Below are 18,306 nucleotides of genomic sequence, written 5' to 3' on the forward strand. Positions count from 1 at the left end.
TTCCTTACTTTATCTAATGCAAAGTCAGATGTCCTACAATTGAGCTAGAAATAGATTTTCTGCCAACAGACGTTTAAATTTTTTGAATGTCTTTACCTTTTAGTTTGAAAACTTACTTGTTCTGACAGGCATAAATTTCCTTATGAACAAGTCTCTTCCCTAATAACCATGACAGTATTGTCAAATGCTAAACATTTTACTGTATCTCATCTTTTTTTGTTCATTTCAAATTGAGATAAAATTCATATACCATAAAATTTACCTGTCTAAAGTGTACAATTTTGTGGTTTTTTACTATATTCACAAGGATAGACAACAACCATCATTGCCTAATTATAAAACATTATCACCTCAAACAGAAACCCATACCCATTCTGTCATACCTTATCCTCCCTACCCTCATTTTCTGGCAACCATTAATCTAGTTTCTGGTCTTTTATTTTTTTTTTTTTCCCAGACATAATCTTGTTCTGTCACCCAGGCTGGAGAGCAGTGGTGCAATCTCGACTCACTGAAGCCTCCGCCTGGGTGACAGAATGAGAATCCATGTCAAAAAAGAAAACATTATTTTTGCCCAGGCTGGAGTACAGTGGTGTGATCTCGGCTCACTGCAACCTCCGCCTCCTGGGTTCAAGCGATTCTCCTGTCTCAGTTTCCCTACTAGCTGGGATTACAGGCGTGCGCCACCACGCCCGGCTACAGTTTCGTATTTTTAGTAGAGACAGGATTTCACCATGTTGGCCAGGATGGTCTCGATTTCCTGACCTTGTGATCTGCTGGCCTCAGCCTCCCAAAGTGCTGGGATTACAGGCGTGAGCCACCGCACGTGGCCTCAAATCTTAAGATATTCATCCATGAATATCTATCTGTTCACCCATCCCAAACATGTAATGAGTAGCTACTATAATCTGGACATTCTTCTAGGTAATGGGGATGCGCTAGGTGAAGGAAGGAAAAAAAAAAAGGCCAGTGTCTCAGCACTTCAAGAAGCTCAACCACAGTAGGACAAAAGAAGGAAGAGTCAGGTTGGAAAGAAAATAAACAATAAAAATATAGTGTGATAAATGTGATTAATAATCATGCAGGAGATTTTACAGAATACAAAGGAAGAACACATTTCAGTGTGTGGTAAGAGGAGGGACAGGGAGTCTTGGTAGCAGTCCAGTTATCCTGGGCTTGATCCTCAGGGATAAGAAGCAATTTGGTCAAATGAGCTGACGGAGATTGGGCTTTTTTTTTTTTTTTTTTGAGACGGAGTCTCGCTGTCGCCCAGGCTGGAGTGCAGTGGCCGGATCTCAGCTCACTGCAAGCTCCGCCTCCCGGGTTCACGCCATTCTCCTGCCTCAGCCTCCCGAGTAGCTGGGACTACAGGCGCCCGCCACCTCACCCGGCTAGTTTTTTGTATTTTTTAGTAGAGACGGGGTTTCACTGTGTTAGCCAGGATGGTCTCGATCTTCTGACCTCGTGATCCACCCGTCTCAGCCTCCCAAAGTGCTGGGATTACAGGCTTGAGCCACCGCGCCCGGCCTCGGAGATTGGGCTTCTAAGTGTACAAAGGTAGAAAGGACACAACGAGTAAATGATAACATATGGAAACAGAGTTCAGAATAGCTGGAGTTGAAGGTATGAAAGATGAGATGGGGCGCAGGGGTCAGATCACATTGAGTATCGCAGTTCATATTAAAAGTTTTGAATCTTATCTTAAAGGAAATGGAAGGTTAATGGATAATTTTAACCAAACAATTCAAAAGATCACATCTGAGCTCTTTCAAAATGTAGTCAGTCTACTGGCAGACACCTCCCAGTAGGGGCCAACAGACACCTCATACAGGCAGGTGCCCCTCTGGGACGAAGCTTCCAGAGGAAGAATCAGGCAGCAATATTTGCTGTTCTGTAGCCTTTTGCTGGTGATACCCAGGCAAACAGGGTCTGGAGTGGACTTCCAGAAAATCCCAACAGACCCACAGCTAAGGGGCCTGTCTGTTAGAAGCAAAACTAGCAAACAGAAAGGAATAGCATCAACATCAACATCAACAAAAAGGATATCTGCACCAAAACCCCATGCGTAGGTCACCAACATCAAAGACCAAAGGTAGATTAAACCACAAAGATGGACTGAAAACAGAGCAGAAAGGCTGAAAATTCCAAAAACCAGAATGCCTCTTCTCCTCCAAAGGAACACAACTCCTCACCTGCAAGGGAACAAAACTGGACGGAGAATGAATTTGACAAGTTGACAGAAGTAGACTTCAGAAGGTTGGTAATAACAAACTTCTCCGAGCTAAAGGAGCATGTTCTAACCCATCAAAAGGAAGCTAAAAACCTTGAAAAAAGGTTAGACAGATAGCTAACTAGAATAACCAGTGTACAGAAGAGCTTAAATGACCTGATGGAGCTGAAAACCACAGTATGAGAACTTGGTGAAGCATACACAAGCTTCAATAGCCGACTCGATCAAGCAGAAGAAAGGATATCAGTTATTGAAGATCAAATTAATGAAATAAAGCGAGAAGACAAGATTAGAGAAAAAAGAGAGAAAAGAAACAAATAAAGCCTCCAACAAATACGGGACTCTGTGAAAAGACCAAATCTACGTTTGATTGGTGTACGTGAAAGTGACAGGGAGAATGGAACCAAGTTCGAAAACAATCTGCAGGATATTATCCCGGAGAACTTCCCCAACCTAACAAGGCAGGCAATATTCAAATCCAGGAAATACAGAGAACACCACAAAGATACTCCTCAAGAAGAGCAACCCCAAGACATATAATTGTCAGATTCACCAAGGTTGAAATGAAGGCAAAAATGTTAAGGGCAGTCAGAGAGAAAGGTGGGGTTACCCATAAAGGGAAGCCCGTCAGACTAACAGTGGATCTCTCTGCAGAAACCCTACAAGCCAGAAGAGAGTGGGGGCCAACATTCAACATTCTTTTTTTTTTTTTTTTTTTTTTTTTTTTGACGGAGTCTCGCTCTGTTGCCCAGGCTGGAGTGCAGTGGCCAGATCTCCGCTCACTGCAAGCTCCACCCCCGGGTTCACGCCATTCTCCTGGCTCAGCCTCCCGAGTAGCTGGGACTACAGGCGCCCGCCACCTCGCCCGGCTAGTTTTTTTTATTTTTTAGTAGAGACGGGGTTTCACCGTGTTAGCCAGGATGGTCTCGATCTCCTGACCTCGTGATCCGCCTGTCTCGGCCTCCCAAAGTGCTGGGATTACAGGCTTGAGCCACCGCGCCCGGCCACATTCAACATTCTTAAAGAAAAGAATTATCAACCCAGAATTTCATATCCAGCCAAACTAAGCTTCGTAAGTGAAGGAGAAATAAAATCCTTTACAGACAAGCAAAATGCTGAGAAATTTTGTCACCATCAGGCCTGCCTTACAAAAACTCCTGAAGGAAGCACTAAACATGGAAAAGAACAACCAGCACCAGCCACTGCAAAAACATGCCAAATTGTAAAGACATCGACGCTATGAAGAAATTGCATCAATTAAGGGCAAAATAACCAGCTAACATCATAATGACTGGATCAAATTTACACATAACAATATTAGCCTTAAATATAAACGGGTTAAATGCCCCAGTTAAAGTACACAAACTGGTAAACTGGATATTGGATAGAGTCAAGACCCATTGGTGTGCTGTATTCAGGAGACCCATCTCACATGCAAAGACACACATAGGCTCAAAATAAAGGGATGGAGGAAGATCTACCAAGCAAATGGAAAGCAAAAAAAAGAGGAGGGGTTGCAATCGCGGTCTCTGATAAAACAGACTTTAAACCAACAAAGATCAAAAGAGACAAAGAAGGCCATTATATAATGGTAAAGGGATCAATTCAACAAGAAGAGCTAACTATCCTAAATATATATGCACCCAACAGAGGAGCACCCCCAGATTCATAAAGCCCTTAGAGACCTACAAAGAGGCTTAGACTCCCACACAATAATAATGGGAGACTTTAACACCCCACTGTCAATATTAGGCAGATCAACGAGACAGAAAATTAACAAGGATATCCAGGACTTGAACTCGACTCTGGACCAAGCAGACCTAATAGACATCTACAGAACTCTCCAGTCCAAATCAACAGACTATACATTCTTCTCAGTGCCACACTGTACTTATTCTAAAATTGACCACATAATTGGAAGTAAAACACTCCTCAGCAAATGTAAAAGAACAGAAATCACAACAAACTGTCTCTCAGACCACAGTGCAATCAAATTAGAACTCAGGATTAAAAATCTCACTCAAAACCGCACAACTACATGGAAACTGAACAACCTGCTCCTGAATGACTACTGGGTAAATAATGAAATGAAAGCAGAAATAAAGATGTTCTTTGAAACCAGTAAGAACAAAGACACAATGTACCAGAATCTCTGGGACACATTTAAAGCAGTGTGTAGAGGGAAATTTATAGCGCTAAATGCCCACAAGAGAAAGCAGGTGAGATCTAAAATCAACACCCTAACGTCACAATTAAAAGAACTAGAGAAGCAAGAGCAAACTAATTCAAAAGCTAGCAAAAAACAAGAAATAACTAAGATCAGAGAAGAACTGAAGGAGATAGACACAAAAAACCCTTCAAAAAAAAAAAAAAAATCAATGAATCCAGGAGCTGTTTTTTTGAAAAGATTAACAAAATAGACCCCTAGCAAGACTAATAGAGAAGAATCCAATAGACGCAGTGAAAAATAATAAAGGGGATATGACCACCGATCCCACAGAAATAAAAACTACCATCAGAGAATACTATAAACACCTCTATGCAAATAAACTAGAAAATCTAGAAGAAATGGATACATACACCCTCCCAAGACTAAACCAGGAAGAAGTTGAATCTCTGAATAGACCAATAACAGGTTCTGAAATTGAGGCAACAATTAACAGCATAACAACCAAAAAAAGTCCAGGACCAGACAGATTCACAGCCAAATACTACCAGAGGTACAAAGAGAAGCTGGTACTAGTCCTTCTGAAACTATTCCGATCAGTAAAAAAAGACAGAATCCTCCCTAACTCATTTTATGAGGCCATCATCATCCTGATACCAGAGCCTGGCAGAGACACAACAACAAAAGAGAATTTTAGACTAATATCCCTGATGAACATCGATGCAAAAATCCTCAATAAAATACTGGCAAACCGAATCCAGCAGCACATCAAAAAGTTTATCCACCATGATCAAGTCGGCTTCATCCCTCGGACGCAAGGCTGGTTCAACATATGCAAATCAATAAATGTAATCCATCACCTAAACAGAACCAACGACAAAAACCACATGATTATCTCAACAGATGCAGAAAAGGCCTTTGACAAAATTCAACAGCCTTCATGCTAAAAACGCTCAATAAACTAGGTATTGATGGAACGTATCTCAACATAATAAGAGCTATTTATGACAAACCCACAGACAATATCATACTGAATGGGCAAAAACTGGAAGCATTCCCTTTGAAAACTGGCACAAGACAAGGATGCCCTCTCTCACCACTCCTATTCAACATAATATTGGAAGTTGAGGCCAGGGCAATCAGGCAAGAGAAAGCAATAAAGGGTATTCAAATAGGAAGAAAGGAAGTCAAATTGTCCCTGTTTGCAGATGACATGACTGTATATTTAGAAAACCCCATAGTCTCAGCCCAAAATCTCCTTAAGCTGATAAGCAACTTCAGGAAAGTCTCAGGATACGAAATCAACGTGCAAAAATCACAAGCATTCCTATACAGCAATAACAGAGAGCCAAATCATGAGTGAACTCCCATTGACAATTGCTACCAAGAGAATAAAATACCTAGGAACACAATTTACAAGGGATATGAAGGACCTCTTCAAGGAGAACTACAAACCACTGCTCAACAAAACAAAAGAGGACGCAAACAAATGGAAAAACACTCCATGCTCATGGATAGGAAGAATCAATATCGTGAAAATGGCCTTACTGCTCAAAGTAATTTATACATTCAATGCCATCCCCATCAAGCTACCACTGACTTTCTTCACAGAATTGGAAAAAACAACTTTAAACTTCATATGGAACCAAAAAAGAGCCTGCATACCCAAGACAATCCTGGGCAAGAAGCACAAAGCTGGAGGTATCAAGCTACCTGACTTCACACTATACTACGAGGCTAAAGTAACCAAAACAGCATGGTACTGGTACCAAAACAGATATACAGGCCAATGGAACAGAATGGACTCCTCAAAAATAACACCACACATCTACCACCTTCTGATCTTTGACAAACCTGACACACACAAGCAATGGGGAAAAGATTCCCTATGTAATAAATGGTGTTGGGAAAACTGGCTAGCCATATGCAGAAAATGGAAACTGGACCCCTTCCTTACACCTTATACAAAAATCAACTCAAGATGGATCAAAGGCTTAATTAAACATAAGACCTAGGACCATAAAAATCCTAGAAGAAAACCTGGGCAATACCATTCAGGACATAGGCATGGGCAAAGACTTCATGTCTAAAACACCAAAAGCAATGGCAACAAAAGCCAAAATTAACAAATGGGATCTAATAAAACTAAAGAGCTTCTGCACAGCAAAAGAAACTATCATCAGAGTGAACAGGCAACCTACAGAATGGGAGAAAATTTTTGCAATATATCCATCTGACAAAGGGCAAATATCTAGAATCTACAAAGAACTTAAATTTACAAGAAAAAAGCAAACAACCCCATCAAAAAATGGGCAAAGGATATGAACAGACACTTGTCAAAAGAAGACATTTATGTAGCCAACAGACATATGAAAAAATGCTCATCATCACTGGTCATTAGAGAAATGCAAACCAAAACCACAATGAGATACCATCTCATGCCAGTTAGAATGGCAATCATTAAAAAGTCAGGAAACAACAGATACTGGAGAGGTTGTGGAAAAATAGCAATGCTTTTACACTGTTGGTGGGAGTGTAAATTAGTTCAACCATTGTGGAAAAGAGTGTGACGATTCCTCAAGGATCTAGATCGCACCATTGCACTCTAGCCTTGGCAACAAGAGCGAAGCTCCGCCTCAAACAACAACAACAACGATCATGCATGAGTCGTAAATGTTTGGAAGAGCTGCATGCCAGAAATATCTTTATATTACTTTGACTGGATATCATTTTTCGGCAAGCACTGGTCCACTGTCTAGCTTCTAGAAAAGCTGATGAGAAGTATATTACTCAAATTGCCACTACTCTGATTTTGACCTGGATTTTTCTTCCCTCTGAAAGCTTGAAGGTTATTTTGTTTATTCCCAGGATTGTGAAATTTCACTGACAGGCAGCAGTGAGCAAAAAGGGCAGAAGCCTTCAAGGAGTTTACATTCTACGAAGGAGATAAAGATAAGGTGCAAATAATCAAGTAAATGTGTCAGGTGATAAGCTAGGGCAAGGTGAATTGAAAGTAGGGGAACGGGGTGCTATTTTCCATAAGAGAGCAAGACTGCCGGGCGCGATGGCTCAAGCCTGTAATCCCAGCACTTTGGGAGGCCGAGACGGGCGGATCACGAGGGCAGGAGATCAAGACCATCCTGACTAACACGGTGAAACCCCGTCTCTGCTAAAAAATACAAAAAACTAGCTGGGCGAGGTGGCGGACGCGCGTAGTCCCAGCTACTCGGGAGGCTGAGGCAGGAGAATGGCGTAAACCCGGGAGGCGGAGCTTGCAGTGAGCTGAGATCCGGCCACTGCACTCTAGCCTGGGCGACAGAGCGAGACTCCGTCTCAAAAAAATAAAAAAATAAATAAAAATAAAAATAAAGAGAGAGCAAGACAAGAAAATGAATAGCCACAGAAGGTGAATGTTCCATGCAGAAAGAATAGCAAATGCAAAAGTCCCGAGTCAGGAACATTTTCTGAGTATCTCAAGAATAGCAAGGAGGCCACTGTGGCTTAAGTAGAGTTGGCAAGGGGCAACAGTGGTAGAAGAGGTCAGAGAGCTGGTATTTGCATGCTTTGTGGGGCACAAGGATTTGGGAGTTTAATCGGTGAGAAAAAAAGTTTTAGGGCTTTTTGGACAGAGCAGTAATATGAATTGACATGTTAGAGGGACCATTCCAGCTGTAACATGGAGTATAGACTAAGCAGGAGGGAGACTGCTTAGGAGGCCAACACAGAAGTCCCGGAGAGAAGTGATGATGACTTGGATCAGGGCAATACCAGTGAAAATGGCCAAATTCAGGATATATTCAAGGAGCAGCCAGAAGGTTACTAATGGATTGAATGTGAAGTTTAAGAGGAGAAGAATCAAGGTTTCTGATTTGAGCAACCAGAAGAATTAGAGGAGCCACTAGTGGAGATGGGGAAGATTACCGGAAGAGAAGGTTTAGGGGCAGAAAATCAAGAGTTTCGTTCTGGAAATGACTATTAGACAAAGTAGAAATGTGGAATCAGCAGCTAAAGTCTGAGGTTCTATGGAAAGGTCTGGGCTGAAAAAAAGACAATAACAACAAATTGCCAGGAGGGCAGCATCAACTGTTCCTCCTCATTGTGAGTCCTGGCAGCAGTTCATGGAGCCATCTGGAGGCATTTTCTCCCCATGGCAGTTGTCACTATTGTCTAGTCACAGGGGCATGGAAAGGAGGTGCCTTGGCTCAGAAGCCTTAGGCCCCATGGGAACCAATATCCTTTGTAATAACCCTCTCGCGATCTCAGCTCACTGCAAGCTCTGCCTCCCGGGTTCACGCCATTCTCCTGTCTCAGCCTCCCAAGTAGCTGGGACTACAGGTGCCTGCTACCACGCCTGGCTAATTTTTATATTTTTAGTAGAGACAGGGTTTCACCGTGTTAACCAGGATGGTCTTGATCTCCTGACCTTGTGATCCGCCCACCTCGGCCTCCCAAAGTGCTGGGATTACGGCGTGAGCCACTGCGCCCGGCTGTGATTTCTTTATATATTCTGGATACAATGTCAGATATATGTATTATCAATCTTTTTCCTTCTCTATGGCTTGCCTATTCATACTGTTAATATTGTATGCTTGTTTATTTATTTATTTGAGACAGGACCTCGCTCTGTCACCCAGCCTGGAGTGCAGTGGCACGCACATGGCTCACTGTAGCTTGAACCTCCTGGGCTCAAGCTATCTTCTTGCCTGAATCTCCAAGGTAGCTGGGACCACAGGCCTGCATCACCATGCTCAGCTAATTTTTCATACTTTTTGTAGGGACAGAGTTTTGCCATGTTGCTGAGGCTGGTCTCAAACTCTGGGCTCAAGCAGTCCTCTCACTCTGGCCTCCCAAAGTGTTGGGATTACAGGTCAGAGCCACTGAGCCCAGCAACACTGTCTTTAATAAAACAAAATTTTAAGTAACCCAATTATCAGTCTTTTTTGTTTTATACTTAGTGCTTTTTGTTTCCCATTTAAGAAATCTTTTTTTTTTTTTTTTTTTAATTTTTGGATACATAGTAGGTGTATATATTTATGGAGTACATGAGATACTTTAAAAGAGGCATACAACCATTTAAGAAATCTTTGCCAATCTCCAAGTCATAAATATATTTTACTATTTAGAAATTTTACTGTTTTACTTTTCACATTTGGACCTGCAGGGCATTCAGAATGGATTTTCCACGAATGGCATATGGTAAGGGTTAAGATTCTTTATTCAAATATCCATTTATGTATGAGTCTGCTTCTACCACACTGCCTTAATTACCATTGCTTTACATTAACTCTTCCATCAGGTAGTAAAGTCTCTCTGTTTGGTTCTTCAAGATTGCTTTGGCTGTTACGGGTACTCTGTGTTTCCACATAAATTTTAAAATCACTTGGCCGTTTTGATAACAATAAATACGGGATTGCACAGAATCTATACAGTCAATGTAATGAGCATTCACATTTTTATAACACCAGGTCTCCCAACTCATGAGCACAATTGCTCGTTTACTGACCTAGGCCTTCAAATTTCTCTTAATAATATTTTACAGTTATCTGCAGAGCAGTCTTACATATTTTTGTTAGATTTATTCTTAAGTATTTGATGCTTTATATATTACTTTAGTATAATATTTTTAATACATTTTAAAAATTGGCTTGTTAATAATATATAAAAGTACAATTAAATTTTATATACCGACCTTCTATCATGAGACTTTATTAAGTTCATCTATTAATTATTTGTTAGTCCATTTATAAATTCTTTTTGATTTTCTACTTATATAATCACGTCATCTGTAAATAATGACAGTTTATGATTCTGCTGATAGTGCATTTTAAAAAATAATAGGCCAGGCACGGTGGCTCACACCTGTAATCCCAGCACTTTGGGAGGCTGAGGCGGGCGCATCACCTGAGGTCAGGAGTTCGAGACCAGCCTGGCCAAACATGGTGAAACCCCATCTCTACTAAAAATACAAAAACTAGTCGGGTGTGGTATGCGCCTGTAATCCCAGCTACTCAGGAGGCTGAGGCAGGAGAATTGCTTGAACCCAGGAGGTGGAGGTTGCAGTGAGCCGAGATAGAGCCACCGAGATAGAGCCTGGGTGACAGAGCAAGACTCCATCTCAAAACAAAGAATAAACAAACAATAAAAATGACAGCTTAATTTTTTCCTTTTAAATTATTACCTGTTTTCTTTTTTCTTGCCTTACTGCACTGGCTAGGACCTCTGTGATAATAAGTAACTATGGCTTGTTGCCAATCTTGTGTAGAAAGCTGTTAATATTTCACCATGAAGTATGATGCTTGCTGTAGGCCTTTTTATAGCCATGTTTTATCAGATTAAATAACCTCCCTTCTAGTGTGGGTGCTGAAACTGGAAATTTGAATGCTAATTGGATATTTGATGATGTTAAAGAATTATGATATTTTAAGATATGACAATGGTACTATGGTCTTGTTTTTTTTAAAAAAAGTCCTTATCCTTTAGAGTATTTACTGAAATATTAACAGATGACATGATGTGATGTCTGGGTTATGCTTCAAATGAATACAAAAGGAAGGGAGGTACATAAGGATATAAACAACACAGTATCAATCTGAATTAATATTTGAAGCTGTATAGTGATTCCACGGGGGTTGGTTATACAACTCTGTTGAGATAGAATTTACATTGTAAAATTCACCCTTCCAGAGTACAACTCAGAGGTTATGGTTGTATAATCATTACCACTAATTCCAGAATATTTCCCCAAAAGAAACTCTGTATCTATTACCAGTCACTTCCCATTCCCCACTTCTCTGATTTCCCGGAAACCACTCATCTTCTTTCTGTCTTTGTGTCCTTTTTGTAATCTTTTGAGTCCAGTTATTGAGGTTCATCCATGTTGCAGCATGTATTAGTACTTCATTTTTTTTGCAAAGTGGTATTTCACTGTATGGCTATATCATATTTTAGTTATCCATTAACCAGTTAATAGGCATTTGGGCTGTTTCCACTTTTGAGCTTTAACTAATAATGCTGCTATGAACACTTATATACACATTTTTGTGTGAAAATGTGTTAACTTTCTTGGGTATACATCTAACAGTGGAACTCATGGGTCATATAGTAACTCTGTTTAATTTTCTGAAGAACTGCCAATCTGTCTTCCACAGTGGCTGCACTATTTCACATTCCACCAGCAAGTTCTCTAGACCCACACTAACATTTGTTAATTGTCCACCTTTTTGATTACACCCATCCTTCCTAATGAGTGTGAAGTAGTATCTCATTGTGGTTGGGATACACATTTCCTTTTTTGGTTTGTTTTTTAAAGAGACGCGGTCTCACTCTGTTGCCAAGGCTGTGGCATGATCATATCACCATGCCTGGTTACAGTTTTAAAATTCTTCTTTGTAGAGACGGGGGTCTCTGTATGTTGCCCAGGTTGGTCTTGAACTCCTGGCCTCAAACTGTCCTCCAGTATTAACTTTCCAAACTACTGGGATTAAAGGTACGAGCCACTCCACCCAGCCTGCATTTCCTTAATGACAATGATGTTGAGCATCTTTTCATGTGCAACTGGCTATCTGCATATTTTCTTCAGAGAAATGCCTATTCAAATCGATTGCCCATTTTAAAATTTGCTTTTTATTCTAGAGTTGGAAGAAGAGTTTTTGTATGATCTCAATACTAGACCCTTTATCAGGTATATGATTTATAAATATTTTCTCTCATTGTATAGGTTGCCATTCAACTTTCTTGATAGTATCTGATGCACAAAAGTTTTTAATTGTGATGAAGTTCAAGTTATCTGGTCAGGCGCAGTGGCTCATGCCTGTAATCCCAGCACTTTGGGAGGCTAAGGCAGGCAGATCACTTGAGACCAGGAGATGGAGACCAGCCTGGGCCACAGAGCAAGACCCCCATATCTCTACAAAATAGAGACAGAGCAAGACTCCATCTCAAAAATAAATAAATAGACATTATTCAGGTTGGTCAGACACCCAAACAATTTTCAGAGAGAGAAGTATCAACTGAAAAATGAAAATAGTATATAAGTAACAAACAACAATTTTCAAGTAAAATATAACTTGTACATAAAACATAACATAATGGAAGTTCATCGTACTCTCCAAAGGAGAGAGAGAAGACTTGAGAGTTGGTGATGGTTGGTAAAGGCAGGGTATTAGGGAATCATTCTCTGGAAAGTAATGTAAAATCAGATGACTGACTATGAGCAGGCATTCATTATCAGTGCGAAGACATATTTTATGATAATTCTTTTCCTTAGAACTTTGGCACTTAGAAAAAACTCCTGATGTGGAAAGATTTACGACATTACCTGTAGAAGAATCTTTGAGATTTAAAAAATTACACTTTGGGCTGAGTACAGCAGCTTACACCTGTAGTCCTAACACTTTGGGAGGCCGAGAAGGTTGGATTGCTTGAGCCCAGGAGTTAGATGTCAGCCTGGGCAACATGGTGAAACCCCATCTCTACAAAAAATACAAAAATTAGCAGGGCATGGTGGTGTGCATCTGTAGTCCCAGCTACTCAGGAGGCTGAGGTGGGAGGATCACTTGAGTCCGGAAGGTTAAGGCTGGAGTGAGCCATGATTACACAACTACACTCTAGCCTGCGTGACAGACCTAGACCTTGTCTCAAAAAGCAAAACAAAACCAACACCAAAAACCACTTTTTGACATGGAGAAATACTGTATGTGCAACACACACTGAAGAGGAACAGAAGATGCTACTTGATCACTCCCTGCTATCACTCCTTTAGCACTCCTAACTATGAGATAGAATTCAAATTTCTTCCATGTGATAGCCTGACTAGTGCTGAGTAAGTCGCTACATGCAAATGTGCCTAAAACAATGATGTCTCAGGGAATATTCTGTGTTTTGGGTAAAGTGCTAACAACTTGTAAGAGTCATGATGGCTAAATACCATTAACTGAACAATCATTATGTGAAACAAATCTGTATCCTGATTATACATCCTTAACTTGGTCACAGTCCAAACTGAATTGATATTATGCTACCTCATATACAATATAAGAATATTCCAAAGTAAAATTATATTTTTATTCCTACTCACCCTTTGTGCTACTGTTGTCATATATTTTATTCTACATGTTATAATCTGAAAGTATATTGTTATTGCTTTGGCTTAAGTCAGTTCTCTTTTTTTTTTTTTCTTTGAGACGGAGTTTCGCTCTTTTTGCCCAGGCTGGATTGCAATGGCGCTATCTAGGCTTACTGCAACTTCCACGTCCCGGGTTCAAGTGATTCTCATGCCTCAGCCTCCCAAGTAGCTGGGATTACAGGTGCGCACCACCAATCCGGCTAATTTTTATATTTTTAGTGAGATGGGGTTTCACCATGTTGGCCAGGCTGGTCTCAAACTCCTGACCTCAGGTGATCCTCCCATCTCGGCCTCCCAAAGTGCTGGGATTACAGGTGTGAGCCACCACGCCTGGCCAAGTCAGTTCTCTTAAAGAATGAAAGAATAATAGTCATATTTATCAATTATTTTTCTCTTCTAGTGCTCATATTTCTGTGCTTCAATTTGTGATCCTTTCAGCTTCGAGAATTTTGGGTTTCTCACAGCGTGCAAATGTGGGAGAAGAATATTCTCAGCTTTAGATTGGTAACACCTATTTTATTTTTATTTTTATTTTTTATGAGACAGAGTCTTGCTCTGTTGCCCAGGCTGGAGTGCAGTGACGCAATCTCAGCTCACTGCAAGCTCTGCCTCCTGGGTTCACACCATTCTCCTGCCTCAGCCTCCCAAGTAGCTGGGACTAGAGGCACCCGCCACCACATCCGGCTAATTTTTTTTTTATGTTTAGTAGAGACGGGGTTTCACCATATTAGCCAGGATGGTCTCGATCTCTTGACCTCGTTATCCACCCACCTCTGCCTCCCAGAGTGCTGGGATTACAGGCGTGAGCCATTGCGTCTGGCCAGTTCTCTTAAAGAATGAAAGAATAATAGTCGTATTTATCAATTATTTCTCTCTTCTAGTGCTATTTCTGTGATTCAATTTGTGATCCTTTCAGCTTCAAGAATTTAGGATTTCTCACAGCGTGCAAATGTGGGAGAATATTATCAGCTTTTGCTTGTGTGATAACACCTATTTTATTTTGTTTTTTTTTTTTGAGATACAGTCTCGCTCTGTTGGCCAGGGGTGAGTGCAGTGGCAGGATCTCAGCTCACTGCAACCTCTGCCTCCCCAGTTCAAGTGATTCTCGTGCCTCAGCCTCCCAAGTAGATGGGATTACAGGTGCAGTGGTTAATGTTTAGAATTTTTTTTTTTTTTTTGAGATGGAGTCTCGCTCTGTCACCCAGGCTGGAGTGCAGTGGTGGGGTCTCGGCTCAATGCAAGCTCCGCCTCCCGCATTCACACAATTCTCCTGCCTCAGCCTCCCGAGCAGCTGGGACTACATCCACCACCATGCCTGGCTAATTTTTTGTATTTTTAGTAGAGACGGGGTTTCACCGTGTTAGCCAGGATGGTCTCGATCTCCTGACCTAGTGATGTGCCCACCTTGGCCTCCCAAAGTGCTAGGTAGGATTACAGGTGTGAGCCACCAAACCTGGCCATTTTTGTATTTTTAATAGAGACAGGATTTCACCATGTTGGCCAGGCTGGTCTTCAACTCCTAGCCTCAAGTGATCTGCCTGCCTCTACCTCCCAAAATGCTGGGATTACAGGTATGAGCCATGGTGCCTGGCCTATTTTCATTTTTTAAAGGGATATTTTTTGCTGGATATAGAATTCTATGGTGGCATTTTCTCTCAACATTTTACATTTTTTGTTTCATTTGTCTCTAGTTTCTACTGCTTGCTTTGTTGAGAAGTCAGCTGTCATTTTCCCTCCCTCAAGAGAATGTCTCTTTTTCTCTGCCTGCTTGTTGAATTTTCTTTTTATCTTTCAGTTTTGGCAGATTGTTAATAACGTGTCTAGGCTGGACGTGGTGGCTCACGCCTACAATCCCAGCACTTTGGGAAGTCTAGGCGAGAGGATCACCTGAGGTCAGGAGTTCTAGACCAGCCTGACCAACATGGTGAAACCCTGTCTCTACTAAAAATACAAAACTTAGCTGGGCATGGTGGCACGCACCTGTAATCCCAGCTACTCAGAAGGCTGAGGCAGGAGAATCACTTGAATCCCAGAGACGGAAGTTTCAGTGAGCTGAGATGGCGCCATTGCACTCCAGCCTTGGTGACAGAGCAATAATCTGTCTCAAAAAAAAAAAAAAAAAATTGTTAAGTGAGTATGGATTTCTCTTGAGGTTCACTAAGTTTGCTGAATTTGTGGGTTAATGCCTCTCATTAGATTTGGAAAAACATCTTGGCCACTATTTCTTCAAATATTGCTTCTATCCCGTTCTGCCTTTTTTTTTTTTTTTTTTTTTTTTTTTTTAGATAGAGTCTTGCTCTGTTGCCCAGGCTGGAGTGGTGTGATATTGGTTCACTGCAACCTCCGCCTCCCAGGTTCAAGCGATTCTCCCGCCTCCAGTCTCTTGAGTAGCTGGGGTTACAGGTACCTGCCACCATGCCCGGCTGATTTTGTAATTTTAGTAAATACAGGGTTTTTTTTACCGTGTTGAACAGGCTTATCTAGAAGGCCTGACCTCAAGTGATCCGCCCGCCTCAGCCTGCCAATGTCTGAGATTACAGGTGTGAACCACCGCACCTGGTCATGAATTTGTTTTTATTTCCACTAAAGCTGTCTTTTATAACTACGCATAAGTTCTTAATTTTTGAAATTATATCTAGTCTGAAAAATATCCAATTGATTTTCTCAATAAAGACTAATTCTCTGTTGAAATACTTCATATTTTTATCCATTTTAATTTTCCTCTATTTTATTTATAGGAAAATATTTTATTTTCCTCTATTTTATTAGTTATTTGAAATCCTTGTCTGCTATTAATAATTCCAATATATGAATTATCTCTTCTCGGGATCTCTCTCTACTGGCTACTTTATCTCTTGATATCTTCCTGCTTCTTCTCATATGCAGCCATTTCTGGTAGCATGCGGGACATTATGAATGCTGTATTATAGAATTTCTGGGTTATATAATTGTTCTCTAAAGAGTCCTGACTGCTTCTCACATAGACCTTCAACCAAATCTCCTGTTTTTTGGATACTGTTTGTCCCCCATTTTCAGCAATATCATATCCTTCCTATTCCTTGGCTCTTTGAGAGTTCTTTTTTTTTTTTTGAGACAGAGTCTCACTCTGTCACCCAGGCTGGAGTGCAGTGGCGTGATCTCACTGCAACTTCTATCTCCCCAGTTCAAGCGATTCTCCTGTTTCAGTCTCCCAAGTAGCCAGGATTACAGGGGTGCGCCACCACGCCTGGCTAATTTTTTAATTTTTAGTAGAGGGGTTTCACTGTGTTGGCCAGGCTTGTTTCCAACTCCTGACCTCAGGTGATCCACCCACCTGAGCCTTCCAAAGTTCTGGGATTATAGGCATGGACCAGCGCGTCCGGCTGGCTCTTTGAGAGTTCTAAGGCACACATCAACGTTTTTTCTGGGTTTCTCTTCTGTCAGATTCAGTCTATTGATGGATTTTGGGGTTTTCCCCTAATCTTTTCCTTTATAAATAATGCCACAACAAATATCCTTTTATAGACACATCCTTATCCATTATTTTAAGTATAACTATCCATAAATTCATAGAAGTAGAAATGCTGGGTCAAAACATATGCATTTTAGGTTGACTGCTTTATAGCTTGTTTTTATTCCCATACATAGGCTTGAACAGGGTTCAGCAAACTTCTGCAGTGGGCCAGAAAGTAACGATTTCGAGGGACCTACAGTCACTGTTGCAGTTACTCAACTTTGCCATCCTAGTGTGAAAAGCAGCCACTGGCAAAACGCAAATAAATGGTGTGGCTGTTTCAATAAAACTTTATGTATAAAAACAGGTAGTAGACTGGATTTGACCTATGTGTCGTAGTTCGTTGATCTATGGGCTAGAGAATGCTTAAATACATACATCCTTATCAATACTGTGTATTTATCCTTTTTTTTTTCTTGTTAAGACATGGGGGTCTCACTTTGTCACCCAGGCTGCAGTGTAGTGTTGTAATCATAGGTCACTATGACCTCCAACTCCTGGTTCAAGGGGTCCTCCAGCCTCAGGCTCCTGAGTAGTTGGGACTATAGGTGCGTACTCATTTACCAAATTTTTGATATTTGCCAATCAAATGGATAACAACAGTGTATTCATTTTTTGTTGAATTTTTATGTTTTTGATTCTGAGGGAGAATAAGCTTTTTATTGTTTATTGGACATCTTTTTCTTTTCCTGTGAACAGTCTATTCATGTCTGTTATGTTTATTAATAGCACTTTCTATTAACAAATAGTCCTTTTCATCTGCATTGCAAAAACATTTTTTGGGGAGAAAGCTTTAATGTAATCAGATATAGATGCAGATACGTATTTTTAAAACATCTTTTGGGGTTGTGTCATATTTAGAAAAGCCTTCCCTCTATTCTTCTAGTACTCCTCTCGTTTTATTTTGTACTTGACTTACCTAGGTTTTCGTAAGAATAAGCAGTTAACCTAAATAGCCAATCTGTCTCTGCTTACACAGTCTCTGGTCCAACCTACCTTCTATAATGTGATACAGTGACTTTTGCCACATACAGACGTCCGCTTCTTCTAAGACCCAAACCAAGTATCACCTCCTTTATTTATTTATTTAAGACAAAGTCTTGCTCTGTTGCCCAGGCTGGAGTGCAGTAGCACAATATTGGCTCACTAAAACCTCCGCCTCTCGGGTTCAAGCGATTCTCCTGCCTCAGCTTCCAGAGTAGCTGGGATTACAGGCATGAACCACCATGCCCAGCTAATTTTTTTTTTTTTTTTAGTGGAGATGGGATTTCTCCATGTTGGCTGGGCTGGTC

General features: G+C 40.8%; 1 protein-coding gene and 1 long non-coding RNA gene across 4 annotated transcripts in view; both read right to left on the bottom strand.

Annotated features, from left to right (window-relative positions):
- Positions 1–18,306, bottom strand: part of LOC126943787 (uncharacterized) — a 166,638-nt gene that overhangs the window by 63,288 nt on the left and 85,044 nt on the right. The window lies entirely within an intron of this gene.
- The window catches only part of GLG1 (golgi glycoprotein 1), a 154,643-nt gene that overhangs the window by 58,795 nt on the left and 77,542 nt on the right, over positions 1–18,306 (bottom strand). The window lies entirely within an intron of this gene.

Source organism: Macaca thibetana, chromosome 20, assembly GCF_024542745.1.
Source record: "Macaca thibetana thibetana isolate TM-01 chromosome 20, ASM2454274v1, whole genome shotgun sequence".
Lineage (NCBI taxonomy): Eukaryota > Metazoa > Chordata > Mammalia > Primates > Cercopithecidae > Macaca > Macaca thibetana.